Source organism: Periplaneta americana, chromosome 8, assembly GCF_040183065.1.
Source record: "Periplaneta americana isolate PAMFEO1 chromosome 8, P.americana_PAMFEO1_priV1, whole genome shotgun sequence".
Lineage (NCBI taxonomy): Eukaryota > Metazoa > Arthropoda > Insecta > Blattodea > Blattidae > Periplaneta > Periplaneta americana.
Genome location: NC_091124.1, coordinates 161,828,805 through 161,854,382, shown reverse-complemented (window position 1 = coordinate 161,854,382; position 25,578 = coordinate 161,828,805). Strand labels below are relative to the sequence as shown.

At 37.1% G+C, this 25,578-nt stretch overlaps 1 protein-coding gene across 14 annotated transcripts in view; it reads right to left on the bottom strand.

Annotated features, from left to right (window-relative positions):
* The window catches only part of raskol (Ras GTPase-activating protein raskol), a 605,213-nt gene that overhangs the window by 455,936 nt on the left and 123,699 nt on the right, over window positions 1-25,578 (bottom strand). For 3 of the 14 annotated variants that reach the window (XM_069833955.1, XM_069833959.1, XM_069833960.1), the window contains exon 1: window positions 4,192-4,421. The exons of 8 other annotated variants lie outside the window; for them this stretch is intronic. The gene's annotated coding sequence lies outside the window, so the exon portion shown is untranslated. Of the gene's footprint in view, window positions 1-3,013; window positions 3,032-4,191; window positions 4,422-25,578 lie in introns of those variants that run through there. 3 more of the 14 variants (XM_069833956.1, XM_069833964.1, XM_069833957.1) reach the window with 3 other exon arrangements.

The following is a 25,578-nucleotide window of genomic DNA, read 5'->3' as shown; positions in this document are numbered from 1 at the left end:
GGGACTTGGTTTCTATTCCAAGCAGGTTTTGTAAGCTTTGTCGTATTGAAAGCGTGTTTGAGGCAGTTTTTCTCCAAGAATTCTTTAGATTACTGGTCCGTTATCACCGTATAATATTTTGTGTCTGAGAATACCCTTCAGTAGTCAGGAAGACGAGCCAAATATAGAAATATCACGCTCTGCTGCATTGTTTTAAAAATAATAAAATCCTTTCCTCGATATGGTGTTAAGTTTTTGCGTTTTTCACGGTCCGAGTGATGTAAAAACATACAACATTTCGGAGCTACGTGTCCGCTCTACCGTCAGGAGAATCTGCAATCAGCTGGTGTGTCTGTTACCGTTCCTCATCGCAAATAATTTAGGAGACAGACAAGACAGAAGACCGCTCTCTGTAATAACAACGGATTATCTGATTTTCACAGCAGGTTTTGAAAGCTTCTTTTGTATTAGAGAATCAGTGCCTACAAACATTTTCTCTTGAAAGGTTTGTTTACATAGTGATGTTGGTTGCTTCACAAGTAAGATAGTTTAGATTTCATATAAACAAACGATAACTTTTCATACTATATAAATTTTAAATTTCCATAAATAGCAAAGTAAAATTAGAAGCGATTAGAATATTCCAAGAACTATATGATGGGACTGCGTGCAAAGTATAGGGTACTTAAACCCAACAAATTTATTTATAACTGAAGAAAGATTTTCAGAACATGGAAGGAGTGATAGTAGGAGGAAGACGAATAAATTATTTAATGATTTGCTGATAATATGGTGTTGTTAGCAGAAGAGGAGATGATACTAAAGGATATGTTATTGGAGGTAAATGACAGCTGAAGATAAAATGGTCATAGAAAAAGAAGTAAAGAAAGTAAACTTGCGAATTCTAAATGAGGCAGTAGAGCAAGTGGACAGCTTCAAATATTTGGAGTGTACTGTAAGCAGTAACATGAGCTGCTGCCAAGAAGTCAAAATGGGAATAGCAATGGCAAAGGAAGCTTAAAAAAAAGGAGTATCTTCTGCGGACCTCTGGAGAAAGAACTAAGGAAGAGCCTAGTGAAGTGCTTTGTGTGGAGTGTAGCACTGTTTGGGGCACAAACATGGACATTACGACGAAGTGAAAAGAAGCGAATAGAAGCATTTGAAATGTAGATATGGAGAAGGATGGAGCGTGTGAAGTGGACAGACCAATAAGAAACTAAGATGTGTTGGAAAGAGTGGGTAAAAAAATAATGATGCTTAAAATGATCAGGAAGGAGAGAAGGAATTGGTTGGGTCACTGGCTGAGAAGAAAATGCCTACTGAAGGATGCACTAGAAGGAATGGTGAACGGGGGAAGAGCTCGGGGTAGAAGAAGATATCAGATGATAGACGACATATGAGGAGACAAATAGGAAGGCAGAAAATAGGAAAGACTGGAGAATGCTGAGTTTGCAGTGAAAGACCTGCCTTTGGTCAGAACACTATGAATCAATGAAGATACCATAATTTTCTGCGGCTATAAAAAGTTTATTTTGTGTGCAATGCAGAATATGTGGGTTCCATTTTCTAATTTCTTTACTTAGATATGCAGTATATGATTTCATTTATGTATGTTTTGTAAAGGACAGTTTAAGAAAACTACAAAGCCACCGGCGTAGCTCAGGCAGTAGCGGGTTTTTCTGTTAAGCCGGAGTTGTGCTGGGCGTAGGTTCCATTCCCGCTTGGGCTGATTACCTGGTTGGGGTTTTCCGAGGTTTTCCCCAAACGTAAGGCGAATGACAGGTAATCTATGACGAATCCTCGACCTCATCTTGCCAAATACCATCTTGCTATCACCAATTCCATCGACACTAAATAACCCAGTAGTTCATACAGCATCGTTAAATTAACAAGTAAAAAAAAAAATACGAGAATATCAATGGTAACCTGACAAAGAGTAAATTGTTGCGAAACGCATAATAAAAAGGTGTATATCTTCCTCACGACAATTTTTAAAGACAATTTCGACCTTACACATGTTACGTGACAGAATTTGGGTGACGTGGGGTTAACATATGGCACATACACCTCCATCTACGACAGCAAAAACTCATACCGGGTTCCACATACAGGTAAGTTATTCTTATAACACACTTACAATGGATAACTAGGAAGACCGATTCGAACTTACGATTTTAAAATCATAGGCTACCTAAGCTGAATCTTATGCGCTGCGGATACCATTACGAGATAGTATTTATTTTAAATAAAAGAGAAAGTACGTACAATATGAAATCCGACGTGAAGGCGAACGAGATGCATGAATAGAGATTACGTTTATTTAAACTTCTCACACTAAGGATTTCAGTGATGAGAATCACGCTATGGTCGCTTTAATTCCAAGGGAAAGAGAGAAGCTCTAACTAAACTCTGATGTACTACAAGAATTGTATTAGTTATGTTGTATATTCCCGTAGATTCGCGTTTTATCCAGAAAGCTCTTTACACAAAGACGCTATTGTGACTCTTAAAAGCATTCGACCTCTATTTTCGGTTGGTCATTCTGCCGACAGGCATCTGAATTCTGCTGGAAGTTTCCAGCGTATTCTGATCTTTGAGAATCACAGCTTAAAATATCAGAAAAAAATTACATTAGTTCTCCTGCACTCATGTTCCTAATTCAGCAATCAGAATAAAAAATGATATTTTCAAGAAATCATCGCGAGGAACACAGTTCGATTTTAGTAAACTTCTAGAATTTTGGTGTACGAATTTATTGCGTGATAGATTTTCTTCCAACACTTTGGCTTACTTTCCAATTTCATTCCATATTTATTATGTTACCACCATGGTTCATCATCTACCGACGCTGTATTGTCTCTACAATTGAGACACGTAAGCAAATAATTATCTAACAAGTTCGTAAAGAATATAACACAGAAGCTCGGAATAAAGATTAAGGTTATCTGAGAGAGATCAACAATCCTTCAGCACGAGCTTGTGTTTATTTGCGAAGTTGTATTCAGAGTTCAAAGATCGATTGTCAAAGATTTACCTTGCAAATGATCTCAAGTCGGATAGGCTAATGCATATACATGTAAAACCTAGCCAACTATTGTATATGGAGAATAAAGTTCCTTCCAACAGTGAAACGTATCATATCACTTTCGTGCATTTCGTACGCAAAGTCTTCAGTGTGAGATATTCCAATTTCATAGTTCTCAAATATAAAATGCTAGTCATGCCATTAATTTTATTGTTAATGCATCGGTTTTCCACAATGAAGGAATTGGTTCGAGTATAAGTGAAATTTGTTGGGGTTAAAGTTAACTTTGCTATCGATATGTAGGCATTCGATGTGAATTTTATAATAATAAACTATTTCTGTCAGCCATAAACTGCAACTTCAACAAATTTCTGGAAAGATATATAGACAATGTTTGTGTTCTGTCAATATGTAGTCAAGAAATGAAACGTCAAAAGATTCTAACGTAATGATCATTTTGTACATAACGATTTGTAAGAATGTCACTGCCAAATCTTAAGACCTGACTTCGAATCCAGAGAAAAAGAATTCTAAACATAAAATTGAGGCAAACCACGGTGGACTGTGTAAATTAAATAGAGTCTAACGGCAGGTGTAAATGTCTTCTAACAAAACTCTTTTAAGTCTTCGATCATAAACTGGATAACCAATCAATTTATTCGAAACTATCCGAATTCTGTCATACACTCTGAGTAAGATTCAATATAGAACCCAAAGATTTCTTTGTCATTTTAATATAATTTTGAAAACATTCTCCAAAGCAAAATATTACTAATAACGTTGTAATAAACACGTACACGTAACATTTCTGATATGAGTACATAAGAACTAAAAGCGTTAAATTACAAAAGACTAAATAACGAAATACAGAAAAAAATGACGAGAAAACTTTGAAAGGACTAATAAAAATACTTAAACATTAATATTAAACTTTCGGAAAGAGAAATACTCTATTAGGAACTGAAGGAAATGATGCTTGAACAATTTCTGTCAACAGATCTAAAAGAAACCGAAACAGGTTTAAAAGTAGATGGGGATCACTATTAATGTCAAGAAATTATGTCTGCATAGTTTTTAAAACATAATACAAAATTACGATTCAATATTGAATTTGGGTTCTTTTCAGATTTCGGAATAATAAACGCTATATTTGATATAATGTGTCTGGTCCGAAAGAAAATACGTACGAACACTAGAAACAACTCCTTCCACATCAGTTGAAGTTAAAATCACAACAAAATTTGACAGAATGATGTCACTTAATCTGTAAGCCTTTACGAAGAAAACAAATCACTGTCACTCGAAACAAAGCACTCGCGCAACGTACACCACTGGCCACATTCACACGCATTCCAGGCACTGGCGCAGACATCAGACTGCATGGGGCACGGGCTGCCGGCCTACTGAACACCTCGTGCGAACTGCCAAGCGTGTACGACCGAACGACGGACGGAGACTCTCGCCCCTTCCCACTCGCACACCGCGGCGGCGAGCGCCGAGAATAAACAAAGTTAAATGGAGGAGAAGAGCCCCAGGGACACACTGCCCACTTTCTTACCAATCGATCACATATATTCGCTACTGAATCGCATTAATCTCTTCTTAACGAGGCTTCCGAAACGAAACAACATGAGCATGAATTTGCTACATACTCTATTATTATTATTATTATTATTATTATTATTATTATTAGCCTATTATTATTATTATTATTATTATTATTATTATTATTATTAGATAGATAGATAGATAGATAGATAGATAGATAGATAGATAGATAGATAGATAGATAGATAGATAGATAGATAGATAGATAGATAGATAGATAGATAGAACTTTATTGTCGAAGGCATAATACAGGGACATCATTTGCGGCCGGGTAGCTCAGTTGGTAGAGCAGCTGGCTACTGACTGGAAGGTCCGGGGTTCGATCCCAGGTAGTGACAGGATTTTTTCTCGTTGCCAAACTTTCAGAACGGCCCCGAGGTTCACTCAGCCTCCTATAAAATTGAGTACCGGGTCTTTCCCGGGGGTAAAAGGCGGTCAGAGCGTGGTGCCGACCACACCACCTCATTCTAGTGCCGAGGTCATGGAAAGCATGGGGCTCTACCTCCATGCCCCCCCAAGTGCCTTCATGGCATGTTACGGGGATACCTTTACCTTTTTACCTTTTTAATATTAACCTGGCTATACCTTTAGAGAACCGGAAACACAGTTTGCTATCCCCTTCCAAGACTGGAGTTGGATGATACTGGCGTAAAACACAAACAAATCACTCTACTAGGTATAGGAGGGAAGAAAAGTAGTTCATCCATTTACGTAAACTAGGAAATATTGCGATTTTGAGTTCGATAATTTTCATTAGGTTTTTGTTTAATCAAAATACAGTACTGTATTAAGAAGAAGTGTTTTTACTCACGAACTGAGTTATCCATGCGAAAGTACTCATTATGCAGTATATATTATACTGTCTCCAGCAATATAGAGAAAGAAGTTAAATTGAAAAATAACCATAATATGGATATTTAACACATTTTTTAAAATGGAGGCCGTTCATTTCGATACAGGCTTCAGTTCTTTTGTGCACATTATCGCACTATAGACTATCGCATCTAATTCCAATTGCCAGTTTCGTCCTTCGTACTAGTAACTCATGTTGAAATAATTATGTACCTACTCTATAAAAGAGTACCTTACGTACTGTAAATTCAATCTTCACTTCTACCCGACCCGCACAGATAAAATTACTCAGACATGCTATCTACTGTCCGTCCAAGTGGTTATGCTGCAGGACCGTAGAAAGGATTGGAAATCACGTGACAGTTAATTACTTAACGAGGCCCTTTTATTTAAGTTATTTTAAACAGTTGTATAATATTACGTAAACGTCCAATTCCTAACAGAAATTAATGTTTTCAGAAAACAGCTAAGACAGCCCAGCTTTTAAAGAGGGACGAGCAGAAGCAGGTGAGGGAAATCGGGATGCGACGTAGGCAAACGGAGAGTAACTGTGCGAAAATATGATTCAATATTGAAAGCTCTTTCGTCACTGGAAAACGCGAACATATTTCTGGAATGTACTATACTCACTAACTCAGTGCTGTTTACTATATGCGACCTTGGTTCTGTGTGGAGAACAGTTGGAACTTCATTAATAGAAGGGGTGGGAGTGAAGTACATTAAAAAACTCAGGTACAATAAAAATTGAAGTAAAAATAAAATGATGTCCCTGTATATGCATAGACATGGTCAAATATATACATTACATTAAATTTAAAATATGTCAAATATAAAATACATTATTCAATTCATTTCAAGGGCCCATGCGTGTATCCTCTAGATTGTAGGGACACAAATTTATTAATTTCATTTTTATATAATTTTATTCCTGAATTTGTGAGTATTTTTTTGTAAATTTGATGTCCTCAGGCAAACTATTGTAAATTTTGATACCAAAAACCATATAGGTTCTGCTAATATTTGTAAGATGGTGTACTGGAATAGTTAAACTATTTTTGTTACGAGTATCATAAGTATGAAAGTCACTATTTTGGTGAAAATCAGACAGATTTTTATAAATTAGTTGTAAAACATTAAAAATATATATACCATAAACAGTGAGAATATTATACTGTAAGAAATATTACCTACAAGAGGTCCTACTGTCAACGCCCGCTATGCATCTGACAATACGCTTTTGAGCCATAAATATATCATTCAGCATGGTTCCAGATTCCCAAAAACATAAGCCATATGAAAGGCTTGACTCAACGTGTGCAAAATAAAAAGACATTAATACATCGTGATTTATTGTCGTCCTCAAAATTCTGATTTGATGACAAATACTGTTAAGTTTAGAAATTAAACTTGTGCAATGGGGTCTCCAAGACAAACAATCGTCAAATGTAACACCCAAAAATTTAGTAGTTTCCCATTTACATAAGTATTCATCTCGAACAGAAATATTAATGTCCTTCAGATTTTTCTTTTGGGAATTGTGAAAATGAATAATTCCAGTCTTATTTACATTTAAGTGAAGCAGATTGTTATTATTATTATTATTATTATTATTATTATTATTATTATTATTATTATTATTATTATTAAGCAATCAAACTTCTTAGCTCACAATGAATTTAAAAGCCGACGTATCATGAGAAATAATTAGGAGGATTTTGAAATCGTTTCCTAAATTATTACTATTACTCAAAGTCTGTGTAGAGTTCGTCTTCCTGTTGGGCGTTTTAGGTACTAAAATTTTTATTTCTTCTGCAACATTCTTAACAGAATCAACCTATCTGAGAGGTCTTGCTTTAAATTCAGAAAATATACCGATTTTTCGATCTGAATCATGAATTCCTTTCCACTACAGTCGGTTAAGGCGCTTGCCTGCCGGTCTGAAGTTGCGTTCGGGCGCGGGTTCGATCCCCGCTTGGGTTGATTACCTGGTTGGGTTTTTTCCGAGGTGTTCTCCAACCGTAATGTGAATGCAAGGTAATCATCTCACCAAATATCATCTCGCTATCACCAATCTCATCGACGCTAAATAACCTAGTAATTGGTACAGCGTCGTTAAATAACCAACTAAAATTAAAAAAATACTTATATACTCATTTGCCTATTAATTTTATTGGTATATTAATATACTTCTTCACTTATTTAGTCAAATATTATTTATAATTTTACTTCGTGGGAATCCTTTTGCTGATCGACCTCATACCTTTGTCCTTTGACTAGAGGAGTAAGAAACTTAGAATGTTGTTCTCAACACATTTTTCAATTTTATACAAGAAGGTCTGACTTCAAATAAGAATTTGTCAGGATACAACAATTTTTAAGGTTCACTATAACCGAAGCGAGGGTTCACTATAAACGGAAATATTAATGCAGGCTTACTTTTTAATGTATGCAGATCGGAACCAAAGATTTATGTTCACTATAGCCGAATGTTCACTATAACCGAGTTCACTATATCCAGAGTTGACTGTATGTAAATTTCCAGCCCGGTATTTGCAGTTGTGACTGGGGGAAACCATGAAAAACCCCAGTCAGATTGGTCGGCCACGGCGTTTGAACCCAGACCTCCGGAATATGAGTCTCAAACGTTACCGTCTGTGCCAACTCGCTCGGTCATTTTCCTTATCATATGCGAACAATTCACAATTTTTATTAATTAATAATCGCCATCAAGGCGCACTGTCAGCCGGAAGGCTAGAGTGTCGGCTTTCCACACTGGTAGATAACCTGAGTTGGAATCCTGTGGAACTTATGGTGGACAAAGACGGTTTTTGGTGGTAGGTTTTCCAGAATACTGACATTCCACTGTTGCCGATTGCTTCGTTAATCATCATCATGCGATGTCGTGTAGTTTACCTCCCGTAGTGCACCAAGGGCAACACCTACGGCTGCAAAAATAACTATAACTTCGACACGTGACTCATACATGGAGACGCTTGGGTAAATTACGCAAAGACAAGTATCCATATTGGATAAAAAATAATCATCATCATTACTAAATATTTTTTAGGTCCTTTGTATCCTATTTATACATAATGTGTAGTTCTCTAGCAACAATTCAGACGTCTTTGATGAATAGGCTATATCTTAACACAGAAACGTTTGAAATTTATTCCCCAAGTCCCGGCATGTACTGCGCAACTTTATTTTAGTTTAGTCGAGCACCAGGACACGAAAGGTTAGGGTAGATATCCCACCCTACCGCCGAGAGCAGGGTGACTGGAGCGTGAAGCTGTACGTTCACCTTGGGGTTAAAAATCACCCCTGTCCTCTGGTATGGCACGGTGTTTAGTCACAAGCAACTTTCCCTCGCGTTAAAAGTTGTTATTTAAAAGCCAGGAATACGAAGAAAAACTCTGGTAATAAATTACCTGTACAAATCCAACAAGTTTCCTCGTTTACTTCATGCAAAGGATAGCTAAGTACTGTACAGTATCAGTGACTTTGACTGCTCACGAGAGAAAGTAGCGCCAGTGCGACCATCATTAGAGGTAGATGAAAGGTCCTGGTTTCATAAAAAATGCTTTTCGTTTTACACCGTTGGGACTTAATGTTACTGTACTAACATTTCGGAATTACAATTGTACAGCATCGAGGTAATATAGTGATAGAAGTGAGGGGTTACCTACTTTGTTGGGTCCTTCCATATAGTCCAATGATTTTAGAATTTTCAGGTACTGTGTACAGAAGACGATTTTAGGTCTTAAGGGGCAGTCACAATGAAAATTAAACATAGCCGTAACATAAACACAGAAGTTTGCGCCCAGGCTACCAAATGGGATCATTCAAAATGATTCACATAAGCATTGACATAAACATTACCGTAAGACGTTAACATGAAAGTTTGCAAACTCCAAACTTTCATGCTTATGCTTACGTGATTTGCAAACAGAACATAATCGTGGAGCGCTGAAGTATACGACAGAATATGAGGAAATGGCGTCATTGTTATGTTTCCATGGTTACCAAGTATGTTTGCTGTTATGTTTATTTTCCCATCGTGAATGATGGTATGACTTCTTGATTTTACCGTAACGTTTATATTCTTAAGTGTATACTATAATAGAATACAAATAAATTGAGTAATTAAAGGAAGAAAATTTCATCTAAGGGGAAGGATGCAAGAATACTTGTGGCATTACCACGCTGAATGGCGATACCAATGCGTTGACGTAGATATTGACTGCTTCGAGGGTCTCCAGAAAGCTGCACTAAACTTCTGCCTATGGTGGAGATGAGAGCTTTGGCTTCACTACACCATGATCCAAACGTTTCAACCGCAAAAGGGACAAAAATATAATTATCAATTATCTTAAGTTAACGCTTACGTTATGTTTAATTTTCATTGTGAATGAGCCTTTACACTTTGTTTGGGTTAGCCTGGCATACAGGATCCAACAGAGTAAGCGATACGCGGTCAGACAGCGTATTCCGAATCTTACCGGACCGGTGGACAACAATGACGTCACGCTGCAGCGAAATAGAAACAAAACTGCTGGCAGGTTCAATGGCTGTCATGGCGGCTGTACAAGTTGTTGTCTGTGCTACGCTAGCAAGATTTTGCGAAATTTCCGTACTGTCATCTCGTTCAAAGAAAAGAGAGCATAAACAATTTATTTCTTGAACCAGCAGTAATAACTGGTCCGTTGACATGTTCGCTCATAAGCCATTAACATATTGTTTTTACGGTGTGCTCATTACAAACAATACAGCAGAACCAAAGCAGGACACACCGCCATGACACAACAGTGCACGATGTCATTCGTCTGCTAATTCCCGTCCTGTATAAGAACCAATCAGATTCACTGATGGCGGCTGATGGATACTGCCACCACCTCTGCAAGCTGATGAAACCATTGCGACACCGGTGGAGCATCAGTGACGTCATCGTTGAAATTCGGAACACTGTGATGCCATCAGATTGCTCAGCGCTGAGATTCGGAACACGCTCAGAGACTCAAAGCGTTTTATCTAAATACAATTATTGTGAAGGGCTAAAACCTTGAAGGGCTGAAGACTGATAGATATTTAATTTTCTTTGAACATATGCAGAAAGTGTTGTTTTATTGATTTCGCTAAACAACTGCGCGGCATATTCCACTGGACAATAACCACCATTCTTGCTGTGTGAGTCATGTGTTGAAAACGGTGTGTTAATCAAAACGTTTGAAGTCAAGGTTATGAAATACGAGCAAAATAATTACTGACTTCGTCTAGCACTAACATGACGCGTTATTTAAAAATAGTAACGAAGCTATAAAAATATGAAATTCTGTATGATAACTGACAACTCCTTATTTAACAGAATGACGGGCGATGTGTACATATTTCAGAGCTAAAATCATCTTTATAATCTTCAAAAAATTACAATTAAATTCAATTTCATATTAAAATTTTAATAAATTATCAAATAATCTCCACCAGACCATGAACTTCACTTTGACCTGAAATAATTTTTATCCTTTCCAACTACTCAAGCTATTAAGTGACTATAGAAGGTGATTATTTCAATAATGAAGAAGTAATGAAATAAGAATGAAAGTATTTTAGGAAAACCTGTTATATAATTCCTTACAATACCACAACGAACACAGGTACAACTCCTGGTGATCCAATCTGGACCATTTGGTGCAACATAATTATATCTTATTTTTTAAACTGCCACTGCTACTTAGAAATAATATCACCGGAGATGACAGTAGGTGAGAACTGAAGCTCTCGGGGAAATCCAGCCATGCAATATCTTTATCTCCCACAAATTTCGCAATGTTTAACACTGACAATGATACCTTCTTTGAGGAAGTAAGACTGAATCAGGCTCACAGGTGCAGAAGAATACGGCTCTGGGTCCCATGTTATGAATTATTATTTGGAATTAATGCAATTTATCGTATACTTTGTGTTACACAGAAACTTTCTTTTTTCCTTGATAATGTGTACCAATAAATATGAGAAACGCCTGTTATTATTCAGTTGAGAAGCTTTTATCATCCAGTCTGCTGTAAAAAAATTTGAAAGTTAGAATTTATAAAACAGTTATATTACCGGTTGTTCTTTATGGTTGTGAAACTTGGACTCTCACTTTGAGAGAGGAACATAGGTTAAGGGTGTTTGAGAATAAGGTGCTTAGGAAAATATTTGGGGCTAAGAGGGATGAAGTTACAGGAGACTGGAGAAAGTTACACAATACGGAACTGCAAGCATTGTATTCTTCACCTGACATACTGTAATTAGGAACATTAAATCCAGACGTTTGAGAAGGCCAGGGCATGTAGCACGTATGGGCGAATCCATAAATGCATATAGAGTATTAGTTGGGAGGCCGGAGGGAAAAAGACCTTTGGGGAGGCCCAGACGTAGATGGGAAGATAATATTAAAATGGATTTGAGGGAGGTGGGATATGATGATAGAGAATGGATTAATCTAGCTCAGGATAGGGACCGATGGGGGGCTTATGTGAGGGCGGCAATGAACCTCCGGGTTCCTTAAAAGTAAGTAAGTAAGTAATGTGTACCAATACAGAAAACTCAAATTACACGCGGAGAGTGACGTGAACATGAACAATCTCTCCACATAATTCCCATATTTATTACTTTTTGTGTAATGACAGGGTTCTCAACTAGCCTTTTTTCATTATCTGGTTATTTAACGATGCTGCATCAACTATTAGTTTATTTAGCATCGATGAAATTGGTGATAGCGAGATGACATTTAGCGAAATGAGGCCGAGAATTCCCCATAGATTACCTGACATTCGCCTTACGTTTGGGAAAACCTCTGAAGAACCCCGATCAGGTAATCAGCCCAAGTGGGAATCGAACCCACGCCTGAGCACAGCTCTGGATTAGCAGACAGACACGCTACTGCCTGAGCTGCGCCGGTACCTGCTTTTCGTTATTCAAACCGACTCATAGATGTCGCTAGTGCCGAGAAGCGTGGACTACTTAGTTCTTCAGATATTATCCAGAGTGCACCACAGGCGGTGGGTCTACAGTACACTCATAATGAATGAACGAATGACTGCATGAATGAATGAAGATGATGGGGAATTGTTAAGATGTCATAGGGAATCGGAGTGCCCGGTGTTCCTAGACCACGGGCTTGTTCAACATGTTATAAATTCAGGGTGGATTGACTGGAATTTGAACCCGGGTCCCCACGCTTATAAATCCAGCGTGCTAGCACCGTTAACACCGTGGCAGGTTCTCCATTTTTATTGATACATTAATCCCAAATTTTGACCAGTTTATTAATGGCAGTAATGAAGTTGGCATCCAAATCCATAAGCATCGCATCATGTATTGAACTGATTCCTGCACAAAATCCCGAATGGCCATTTCGCCGAATCCATAAACCTGAATCCGTTCCCCCGAACGCTATTCCTCCGAATGTTAGTAATCCCGAATCTCGAAAATGAAATTTAAATCCCAATTAGAGAGACAACATGTTCGGGTTATTCTGAATTCTGCTGAAGACACTGGATTAAGTAATAAAACTTTGTTACGTTCTCTTCTTAAACTTTTAAAAATATTTTCTCTTTTGGTAAAACATTGAGAATATTAGATGGAAATTCATGTAGGTCATTCCTGAGAACTTGGCCTGGACTAAGTTCTGAGCGTTGCAGAATAGATCGCTTAAAATTGACTTTTATAATATCTGCTTGGGCGGCTTCTCTATTCGGAGGATGTGAAGTGGGTATTTAATATCATCTCTCACCATGTCCTGTTGCAATGGCTCTTGCACGGGACTCTTTCTGCGGAACTCTTTGACAATCCCAATAGATTTTTACTTCTGCCCCACTTTTACTTTTCACATAAATGAAATCGTTCACTGTAAGTATCATTTCCCTACCACACGTTATAATTTTAGGTTGACGTCCATGATAAAGTAATCTCAAACTAGTAAATTTAATAAGAAACCGAAGTATCGTTTCACAGCAACAGACACTTCATTTTTTACTATATCTATAGCAATATCGTTATTTCACACTCGGGTAAAGTTTATATTAGGGGAAATGAGCATTCGGGTTGTCGATTTCGGAGAAGTGACTTCGGAGGAACAGATTCGGGAAATTTGATTCGGCAAATGTCCGTTTGGGGAAATGAGCATTCGAGTTATTGTATTCTGCAAGGTAGGAAGAGATTGAACTTCATCTATAGTAGTGGTGATCAATTCGTGCGCCTTGTGCAAGAGCACTCTTTCCGCACATGAGCAGTATGCGAGAGCAGATCGTCCCATGGATCGTCCCAATGCTTGCATTGCCAACGTTGCTCTTTTTTTGCTCGTGAGTGCACACAGTGCTTCGTAAGAGCAGTTGAGTTGTTCACTACTGATCTAAAGTAAAATTTCTTCTGAAATATATCCTTGAAGGAATAAACAAATAAAGACTGGTCCACAATAAACCGGGAACTGAAACGACAACGAGAACGAGAATGAAAATAATGTTAAAATAGGGGAGAGTCGGGTAGTATCGGACATCGGGTAATATCGGACAGTGAGTTTCTTTCATCTACCACACGATGATAGTATCTGATTGACATGGTTACGTTTCTGTGATGTCGCATAGAGAAATGTAACCATGTCATTCAGGTACTACCATATGGTGGTAGATGAAAGAAACGCACTGTCCGATATTACCCGATGTCCGATACTACTCGACTTTCCCCTAAATGTACTCAAATGTGAGCATTTACAATTAACGAGAAGCTTGCCGGAGCCCGGGAACGTGAAAGTTAATTGTGAAAGCTCACATTTAAATACATTTATTTTAACAGTATTGTCGTTCTCGTTGTCGTTTCCATTCCTGGTTTATTGTGGACCAGCCTTAATAATTCTGAATATTCTAAATGTAGGCTGTTCGGGGGTTGCGTTAATGATTCCAATGAAACCCACTCTTGAGAAAAGTGCACAATATGGAATAGAGTTGTGTATGAAAGCCACGGGGACTAATTTCGGAAAGTCGCTCCATATGAAGATAAAATACCCTATATTGCATGCTCTTCATAAATTACTTCTTTTATCGTAGACCCATACTCTCCATTTTTAAGCCGAAACAAAAATAAAACATTCAAACCAACAAAAGTATAGTTTCATTCCCGAAACTAGATGATGTATTCCACGTGGTGTATTCCTGATTCAGCGCAGTATTATTTTCAAACCAAAGGCTGCTACTTGACTTTGCGTTCCTTTCTAGGAGTGACATGTCGTAACTAGATCTTTTTACGCCCGTAACATTGTCATCGGTGCACCATGGGAGGCCATCTTTGTAGCACAGTACGATGTTCAGAATATGTGCATCAGATACGTATGCAACATCCGATGATATGATCACATATCATCGTCCTTCGCAAGTCTTTCGTGGCTCCGACTTAAAAAACGTAGAACTTTACACTCCTTGTCATTGCTCTTTCGAATTCTGCACACTTCAACACCAAATTACTTTTCGTCTCTTATCTATACTCTAACCACTACGTAAATACCAGATCACTTATCTGTGGTGCGTTAAGTATACCTCTTCATAGAACATCTCGTTATTCATAATCTTTTACAGTATCCACCTCGCGACAATGGAATTCCCTGTCACAAAGTATTAGGGGCTGCAAGACAATAAACAATTTTAAAAACAGCTTAAAAGATAACCTTCTTAGCATTTCACTCCAATCATACTGACTTAAACTATCACTGTCTACATTGTTACTCCTTCCTTTAGACATGCATCCTGATAGTGCTGTATTTTCAAAATTGTCTCATAATAATCTCTTTCTATTATCTAACATTATTTGAAATACATTAACATTCTATGTATTTTACCTTAATTCTGCTACATAGTTTGTATTTCAGTGTTTAATTAATAGTTCATAGTATTTTGTTGTTTAATTCATAAATAACTCTTTTATACATGTAGCTCTTATCTAAATCAAATTGTTGAATTCTTTGTAAGTTGATACGGCCTTAACTCTGCCAGCTAAAATAAATCATTATTATTATTATTATTATTATTATTATTATTATTATTATTAACGAAGCAATGGTAAAATACTGGTAGGGGAAACGGGAGCACTCCGTGAAAACCCACCACCAAGCACCGTCTTTGTTCACAACAAATGCCACTTGTTCACGTCGGGATTCGAATCCAGGCTTTTCAGCATGGAAAGCCGACGACCTAGCCGTTCGGCTAACTGTGCGCCGCTTGGCAGGTTTGTTCATTTGCACTGAATGTATGTTTTTAATTTGCCTAATGTTGCGCAGTAACGTTCTGTATTGTGTATTCATCAGGTAATGCGTTAATGGGTTTGGATACAGTTCTTCAGTGTTTAATGGTATTGATACTCGCCAATCGTTGGGATAAGCACATCAGTAATTTCGATGTTATGCGGAAAGGTATATAGTTACTGTTCCCTTCTGTCTTGGTGTACAATTTCACATTCATGTTAGCCTATTAGCAATTCTCGACAAAACAAAAAGTGTTAACTTTCTTTTCCGAAAGTCTTGTATAGGCCTTTTAAAAGATCAAGACACCGAAGGTAATACAGGGACATCATTTTATTTTTACTTGCATTTTTATTGTACCTGCATTTCTGAATGTACTTCACTCCCACCCCTTCACTAATGTCCTTGCTCCCGTCAGACACACAAACTTACGGCCGCTGTTGCGTTCGAAGTCTTCAAGCTGTGAAGTAAACACTGCAGTGTATAGTGTGTTTCATAAATATGATTGCGTTTTCTATAGAAGAAAGAACCTATATTAATAATATCGTACTAAAAAATTATATTGAAGAAACGATAAATTAAATTTCAGAGGATATGATTCAAAATGTTTTTAATAATATGCGTAAAGAATTGAAGCCTGCATTGTAATGAACGGCAACCATTTTCAGCAACTTGTTTAAAAATTCAGATTAGCTTATTTTGAATTGAGGTGGCTAGAAGCAAAGGAATGCTAGTGACATTTGTAATAACATGAGTTAAGTGCATCCATTGTAAGCTAAAGTATCTAAAATTTTAGTGGCAAAGGGATATTTTAATCGCATCACACATTAAAATTTAAATAAAAATTTCACCGGTTTTACGAAAGCTTAAATATTTAATCCCCATTTTCTCAAAAGTAACTTAAGTGCACTTACAGCCCTTTACTTATGAGCCCCTAATTTAAATGCACTCTCTATATTGTATGTTAACATCATAATTAATATGCTAAATAAAGTAGACATTACATAACGAACATAGCCGCCTGAAAAGTTGAGTTTTTAGAAAAAAAATGTTACTGTTCTACTATATTTTGATAAATTCCGTAAAAGTGATGATCAAACTGAAAATCGTAATATCGTATTTCCCTACAACATAAATGGATACACTACTTTTCTCTCCTCCTATACCTAGTAAAATGATTTGTTTACATATTGCACTAGTAACATCAAACTCCTGTAATGGAAGGGGGCAACAGTGTTTCCGAGTATAGTCAGGTTAATGTTAAAAATGTTGGTAAAAATAAAGTGATGTCCCTGTATAATTATGTTATTATGAAATATAGGCTAAATATAGTAACCTATATTATATTTCCTGTATTTACTACAATTATGCACCTCTAATTGAAGTTCTGGCTCATCTCCACATCTAAATTATCAGGCAGTACATCTCAATTGATGATATGTGTCAGAGGAAGAACAATTGTTTGTATGCATCTGAAGTCTGATTAGTGGAATATGTAGCTAGTCAGCGATGCATGCAATGGAGGGTGAAAGGAACCGGCAACCCTACCCCATTATCTCCTGGCCTAGTTGCCTCATGAATAGACAGTGGATGCGGGATGACTTATCGTTGAATGTAGGTGCACATTTACTATATGTTACATTTTTATTCATTCAGACCATTGGCTCAACAGGTTTTAAACGTAAACAGACGACGTCAACATGCTACTGTATCTCCGTACAGCCAGAAGGAAAAGAAAAATAACGTACTGTAGTACATACCTTGCAAGGTTCAGTCCACGTCATCATTGATGCAATTACCAGCGTTGCAGTAAACGACGATAGCCTATATTCTCGTAAGTTGTCGAAGCTGAATCGTCTTCGCCTATCGCTTAAAAAGTTTTTGTATCGAGAGAATTTCTGAAGAAAACCTCTAAAATGGGGATCACTCAATTTCTTTAGAGGAATATTAGTACTGAGCATCATGTTGCATGTGTCGTTAGACCCGCACAACTAAATGATGATGATGATGATGTAGATAGTTCCTCAGATTTCATTTCAACGCATTTCCTGTGCGACGTTTCTCTATAGGCTAAGTAGTTCTAGTTTTATTTCAATTTCTACATACATTACACATAATATTGTCTTCATTAATACATAAAATGTCACTCTCATAATTCTTAATTGCATTTCGTATCTCTGAGCGAATTTAACGTTTTGCCTCAACGCATACTAAATACTTGAGCAGGATAACACAACTGCACACATTGCGTTGAAATGTTACTATGAACGGACCGGGGTTCCTTCGTTTTGTACTCTGCTGTACTCGCCAGGTACACAAAAGACGGACGGCGCGGCACGTGCCATATACTCTGATACGAAACAACTTCACTTTTCCTAAGTCATCCCGCATCCACTGTCTACTCATTAGTGATGCCTTGATGATGTCACTTCTGGGATTCAGACCTGTCTTCGGACAGCTGACTAAACAACAACAACAATAATACGTTAACAACTACAATTATACCACTTAGTCGACAGAATTGTCAAATTGCATGTATTTGTTTTGTTAACATTGCCTATTTAACTCAACGAATTTGTCCTTGTGTATGGGGCAATTTCGGCATGTGTAAGATTGAAATTTGAGGGATTCATGAATAATATTATGTCTAAAATTAAAACATTTTAATTGAGAAAAAAAAAAGTCATCAGTATCGTCAACTTCTCACTTCAAGTATTATTTATTGCTTGTAAATAAGTCCTTTACTTAACGTGTCGGAATTTGCCGATGTAGCACTGTTCGAGGAATGCTTACCACGCCTGTGAGACAACAGTATGACTCTTAAAAATTGCTATAAGTTTCGTGAATTAATCGTGGTGTGACATTCAAGGTCTCCGAATATCTTCAATATATCACTTATATGGAAACAACACAACAGTATCAATTAAAGAATTCGATGTTTGAAATCTCCTTCCAGGGCGAAAGTCTCAAGGATATGCAAGTACAATAATCACATGACGTATTCAGGATATTACGGAGTAATAAGCCCGAGTTTCCTTCGAAAAGAAAGCAACAGAATGTCCCTTATCATAGATTGATAGCGTGTAAAAGCTTTAGCTACTATTAACGGCACTTTTCAAGTGGAAGCTGTTAAGACCTGAGATGCTATTGCGATAATGAAGCATTGGTAGAATTAAAAATAAACTTAATCAGAGCCACTTTATCTCACTGGGGTCGAACACCGAAACTTTCCTGGTAGTTGTTAGCTGAATGACTAAGCTACAGCTAGGTCTTTATGTAAAACCCTCACTTAGAAATGCGTAATTTACCCGCCAATTGCGTTACTTCACACAATTTTTCACGCTTGATTTCTCTGCAGTTCAAGTGGCGAAGACTAAGTTGTGTCCTTACACTTTTTCTTGAGTTAGTGATAGAAATGTGACGAACTACAAAGGGTGATGACCAGGCTTAGGATCCGGGACATTTTAGCAACCAATGTACGCACAAGTTGACTACAGAGTTCCTTGAAGAAAGTAGACAGACATAAAGTGAATGTAACCTACGAAGTCAATGTACTGCTACTGTTAATTCTACTGTTAATAGTACAATCTAGCGACGATGGATTAATTTTATTAGGTTATTTTACGACGCTGTATCAACATCTAGGTTATTTAGGGTCTGAATGATATGAAGGTGATAATGCCGGTGAAATGAGTCCGGGGTCCAGCACCGAAAGCGCGACGATGGAAAATGAAGTAGGATTACATACCTCACAAGTTTTCATGTCCCTCGGCGACGTTGAAGGCGTTAGCGTTATAATGAACAACCATGTACATACTTGAAACTGTTCACTATCAATTGAAAATGCACTGTGATGGCTTGAGTTCGTTTCGTAGGGAGAGATAGAAGAATGCACCTCTGAACACGAACCGGATTGTACACTAACGCACAGGTAAACAAAACTCACCGCGCCACCTCACTCCATCTATACTCCGTTGCACTGTTAACTTCACTTCATTCTTAAGTTGTCTCGGATCCTAATACTGGTGACAGACTACAGTACTAATCGCGATTAGCGCTTATCGCGATCAGGCCCGATCGCGATTACCGAAAATGTGGTGACACACTACGTCCCGTCTGGTCAACAGCTGAATTGCCATAGAGGAAAGAATTTTCTCTATGTACATACGTATATGTTTGTTTCCCTCCTGGACAACACCTAAAGTTCGTACTTTCTTTTGATGTTTGTTCATTGTTTTTTCCCCTTTTTTGTTGTTGTTTCTTTCAGCTTGATATGGGAATTTATTTGTTAACATTATTATATGTTTTACAATGTAAACTGATACAATTTATACCATTACTATTTATATTATTTTGAAAAGGGATTCTATAACCTATAAAATTTATATCATGCCAAAAATTTATATTATTTTGTAATAAAACATATTTTTAAAATCAACCTTAACCTCAACGATAGCGTCGTAATGGAGACTGAAATTGAAAATCTGAAAAAAAAAAAAAAAAAAAAAAAAAACCAGTTCCAGTTTGTAATCCATTATTTATTGAAATGAAACATCTTTCAGCAGCCTTCTATTGCTCTCTCTCTCTCTCTCTCTATATATATATATATATATATATATATATATATATATATATATATATATATATATGAATAATTCGTCTGTCATTTGTTAATATATTTCTTTTTACTTTTCTCACATCTGCATTAAATTTCTCCACTACGTCTAATAGTAGCCAAATTCATTTTCGTTTCTATTTCATATAATATAATGGAAGGAGTAACAAAATTTCACAGCAGAAGCTATCACGACTTCCTAAATAATATAAATCAAGGTGATTCGAAACTAAAGTCTACTAAAATGTTACTTTCGTCCACTGGGCCGTGCCTCAGCGCGATTATCTTGTTCTGGAAACAGGATTAAGCTCCTGATCGCGATCGGGACGGTGACACACTACAAACCCGATCGCGATTAGGTCGATAATCGCGATTAGTGACTGTAGTCTGTCACCAGTATAAGCCTCATGATACAATGGACGAAGTGTAGAAAATGCTGTTGTTTACGCCAACAGTTACTAATATAGGGCAACAGGGTATATGTGACTACGCCGAAAAAGCAGGTACCAACGCTTTTGTCCAAAGTTCGACGCCTGCTCGATACGAAACAGTTTCGTGATATAACCTGTTCCAATCGTTCCAGGGTGTTACACTGCTCCAGTGATCACTTCAACGTTCCACATGGTTCCAAGAGATAAACAGTTCAGTTTCTAAGCAGTTTTCCTCTTCTTCGCTGTCTACAAAGGCCACGTGTAGCGCTATCATTGACCTCCAAAGCCACCGGCGTGGCTCAGTCGGTTAAGGCGCTTGCTTGCCTGCCGGTCTGAAGTTGCGTTCGGGCGCGGGTTCGATTCCCGCTTGGGCTGATTACCTGGTTGGGTTTATTCCGAGGTTTTCCCCAATCGTAATGTGAATACAAGGTAATCTATGGCGAATCCTCGGCCTCATCTCGCCAAATATCATCTTGCTATCACCAACCTCATCGACGCTAAATAACCTAGTAGTTGATACAGCGTCGTTAAATAACCAACTAAAATAAAATAAAAAATTGACCTCCAATCGAAAGTATATATAATATTATCGATGTTCCACACGGCCTTCGTGCAACAGTAGTCTATGTAGATCGAGCAATTTAATTGTACGAATCAAATTCCCTAATAAAGCTCATATTAATTATTAGCTGTCCATTGACGGAGAATATGTTCATGTGCCCTAACATAGTGCTAATTATTAATATACCGCGAAAAATATCATCGGCTAATGTCATCGTTATTAAACTCCTAGGATTATAAGCATTATTTTCACTAAAATCGATTCATTTTGAATTGTAGTTATTTAGTGTACCCTTAACAGTAACCTACGAAATAGTAATATGCGTTACAAGAGCGGTATGTTGACGTTTTCATGTTCGAGGAAAATATTGAAAAAACGAAACGTAGTTGAGCTTTTTTAATTTCCGAGAACATGAAAACAAACATACCGCTCGTGTATCGTACATTATTTTGTGCGAAGATCGTTTATTACATAACTGAAAGAGGAATTTCTAATTAGTTGCAATGAAATCTCCATCTTCCTTTCTGTTCAATGACGGCAACTTTGGAACACAAATATATCTATCTTCAACATTGTTCCTATAAAATGTTTTCTGTGTTTACTATACTACAGCAGACCGTGATATACGTCTGTCTTTTTTTTCCCCCAGTCTATGATGAGTCTGGAATCTTGTTGATTTTTTCACGGCTTCCTTAATGTTACTTGCATTACAAATGCAGTAACTTTTGTGGTGTTGTAGAGTTTATTTAATTTTTGCAAATATTTAAAAACAATAATTAACAGTGCAATTTAGATGAAATTGCAGTGGTAAGTTTCCAATTTATAATTATTACTATATTGAACGTCTTTAAAAATAATATGTTAAAAGCCTAAAGCAGTAAAATGAATATGACGCTTAAGCGGTAAGAATAGGGAAATTGTTATGTGTGTTACGTTGGGAATACTGAATATGGTATTTCACACTTACCGCGTATTGGTTTTGTGCGGAAAGCAAGCAAATACGCACGATCTCGCACAAAATGACTTTCGTTGTCATAATACACTGAACAGCTGATTTAAGGGCCTTGAAACATGTTCCCGAAGCATATGAGAAGTTGAAACAGTTGGAACACTTGGAACAGTTGGCACTCATGTTGTAAACACATTCTTATGAAACTGTTTCTTTGAAACTGTTATTTTGGAACAGCTTCTTTCATGAAACAGTTACAGTCGACACTGTTTCTTACAAAGAACAGTTTATCCCATCTCTAATGCGGGTACTGTACCTCATATGCCTATACTATGAGATCATAGTCTCAAATTAACACTTAATAAACGCAGTAATAAGCACAGTTATCTTTGAAAAAGTAGTAGTCTAATAAACGATATGCCACGTCATAACCAAAATAAGCCTACGTGTCAGCTTCAAGGATACTTGCTTCGCCGTAGGGATCCTATGGACTTTTCTTCAGAGCGAGGCACATTTGTCCATTTATAGTTGCACGCTTCAAACTCATTTGTGACATCACAAGTCTACAAAGAGTGAGGATAACTAGCAAAGTGTGGAATGGGCTACCTTTTACAGATACTATAACAGTCCAAAGAAGGAAAATGGTAGGATCGTACACAGTGTATCTTTGACCGTATTGTCCCCATCACAGTGCCATGACTGTAACCATAATAACAAGTTATGTTATCGCTGCGTCCAATAGCTAGTTGTTTATAAACGTTTCGTTCATTCATAGTGATTCTTCTGGATAAAATTTTGGGTACGCTATACGATTTCTACCAGTGCGCGTCATTAGCGTTACAATGAACAACTATGTAGTACACACTTGCAACTAGTTCGAAAAAACTGTTTACTATGAGTTGAAAATGCACTGTAATGGCCTGATTTCGTTTCGTAGGGAGAGACGGAAGAATACTGTGCCTCTTATCACGAACTGGATTGTACTCTAATCCCCATTTCAGTTTGGTTGATAGGCTTTCCCCACTACTCACACTCTTTACCATCCGTGAAGGGGAAGATGCTACTGGCTATCTTACTAACGTTCGACTAATAGACTTTGAATATAGTGAAAATTCTTATTATTGAAATTGTTTACCGGTAATCTATATTTCGAAAATCTATACTAAGCGTTTATATATCATTTTATTGTTGTTTATATCAACTGGCACATTAAAAAGCTACTGACAGCAGAAGATAAAATGTTTTCTCCACCACTAGTTGCTACTCTAAGCATACACAATGGGACAATCTGCACTGTGTCGCTCCCCCCTGACTTCATAATACAAACTGACAATTTAATTAATTATTAGTTGAAAATATTGTAAGAACGACACTAAAATATACTGAAACATGTAATTGTCAAAGACCTGTGTCACTGTATTTTATATCCACTTATGTACTTTATTTAATATTTTATTTTCTTGTGTGTACAACTTGGAGGGGTGCAAGTACAAGAGGCAACAGCTACGGGTCTGTTACTGACGGACTCAGGACAAGTAGAAGGGGAAAAAAATGCCTTCGAATCCTCTCAACTTGTATGAAATGTCGTTTAGTCTAAAGCACAGGTAAACAAAACTCACCGCGCCATCTCACTCCATCTATACGCTGTTGCACTGTTAACTTCACTTCATTCTTAAGTTGTCTTGGATCCTAAGTCTGATCATAACATATACAGCCTTAAAATAAAATTGTGAAAAATTATCTTTTATAAATGTCATAAAGAAAAGCCATCAAACAATTATTTAACATAAGCAAATAAAACTGGTATACGAATAATAATAATAATAATAATAATAATAATAATAATAATAATAATAATAATAATAATAATAATAATAACAATAAAGAAGGAAAATATTTAATTAATTTGAGAAACAAAGCAAGACACAGGTTGGGTAACAGAGCAGAAACAAATGTTTGGTGAGAGTCGCACGAGATACGGGTGTAAGATAATAGCTACAACTGACGTGTTGAACAATGTTTCAGCTTATTTTCTTTGCTCTTGAAGGTTGAAACAAGCAAGACTACCGCAAGGAAACGTCAAAAGATGCGTGTTTGTCCTTGACCTGACTTAATTTCATAACTGAAGACTGTTCCACTACGTATATTTCGGCCCATCTCCTCTGACTGCTCAGCTGTACCGAAACGATTACAAGTGCATGCCAGACGAAACGGAATTACTCCGAGGAAAAGTGTTCTAGAAAAGTTCCTTCTCCGCACACAATAATCCTGATGCCAGCTGGTAGAATTACAGCAAGTCAATGCTCCAATATGTACCACGAAATAACACTATAAAAGTTATTCGTTTAAAATACTCGAGTATGAACGAGTTCACTATTACAACGACAGACAGCGCAGACTGAAGGCACACAAGGTTTGAAAGGAACATTGACTTAAATTAGCAGTAATTTAGAATTCAAACATCTTACAGGTAAGAGATTTGTAATGAAAAGGTGGTACAATATCCACAAACATATCATTCGGGATTTGTGTTATATCGTCAGCACAAGAAACGAGAAGCAAGGCAAAATATTTTTAACTGAATTGCATGTCTTAAGAATTATTACAGCTTCGCTGCCTTCGTTCTAGCGCTGACGTCGATTGAAACATTTTCCTTTTTCTCACCAACACAAAAATAAGAAGGAAAATAAGAGAGTTTCTGCTCGTATTTTATTCTGCGAGAGTATATATTTTCCTTTAAGTGTCTCACAAATTACTCGTCCGAGATCATACAAGCCGTAGTTTCGTGTAGGGCCAGTCATGTAAACTGATGCCCATAGGCGCAAGCGTGCGCTTTAGAGCTCAGGAGAGCCTGAGCGCTTTACAGCGGAAAGAAAAGAGACTGACGAAAGAGGTAGTATATGCCGCTTGGTCGAGCTAAATACAGGGATGACTAGCACTGTTTCAATGGATAAAGGGTAGAGAACTTATTAAAACGGTATCCATGTTTTATTTATTTATTTAACTAACTAGCTAGTGAGTACAAATTAAAATTATAAAACAAAAAAGTTTCTAGCCAGGCTCGTGTACGGTATGGTCACAGTCTATTATATACAGTCGCGAAGCTCAATATGTAGTAAAAATGCAAACATGGGTAGTTGCCCACCACTAGGATCGCTACTATCGCCTCATCATCGCAGATCTCTCTCCTAGCAGACGACAAAATATGTTACACTTTCGTTGTCGTGTTCTTTTGGAAAAATTAACACCTTCCTTCCATTATTGAAATATTAAATGCATAAAGTTAATTT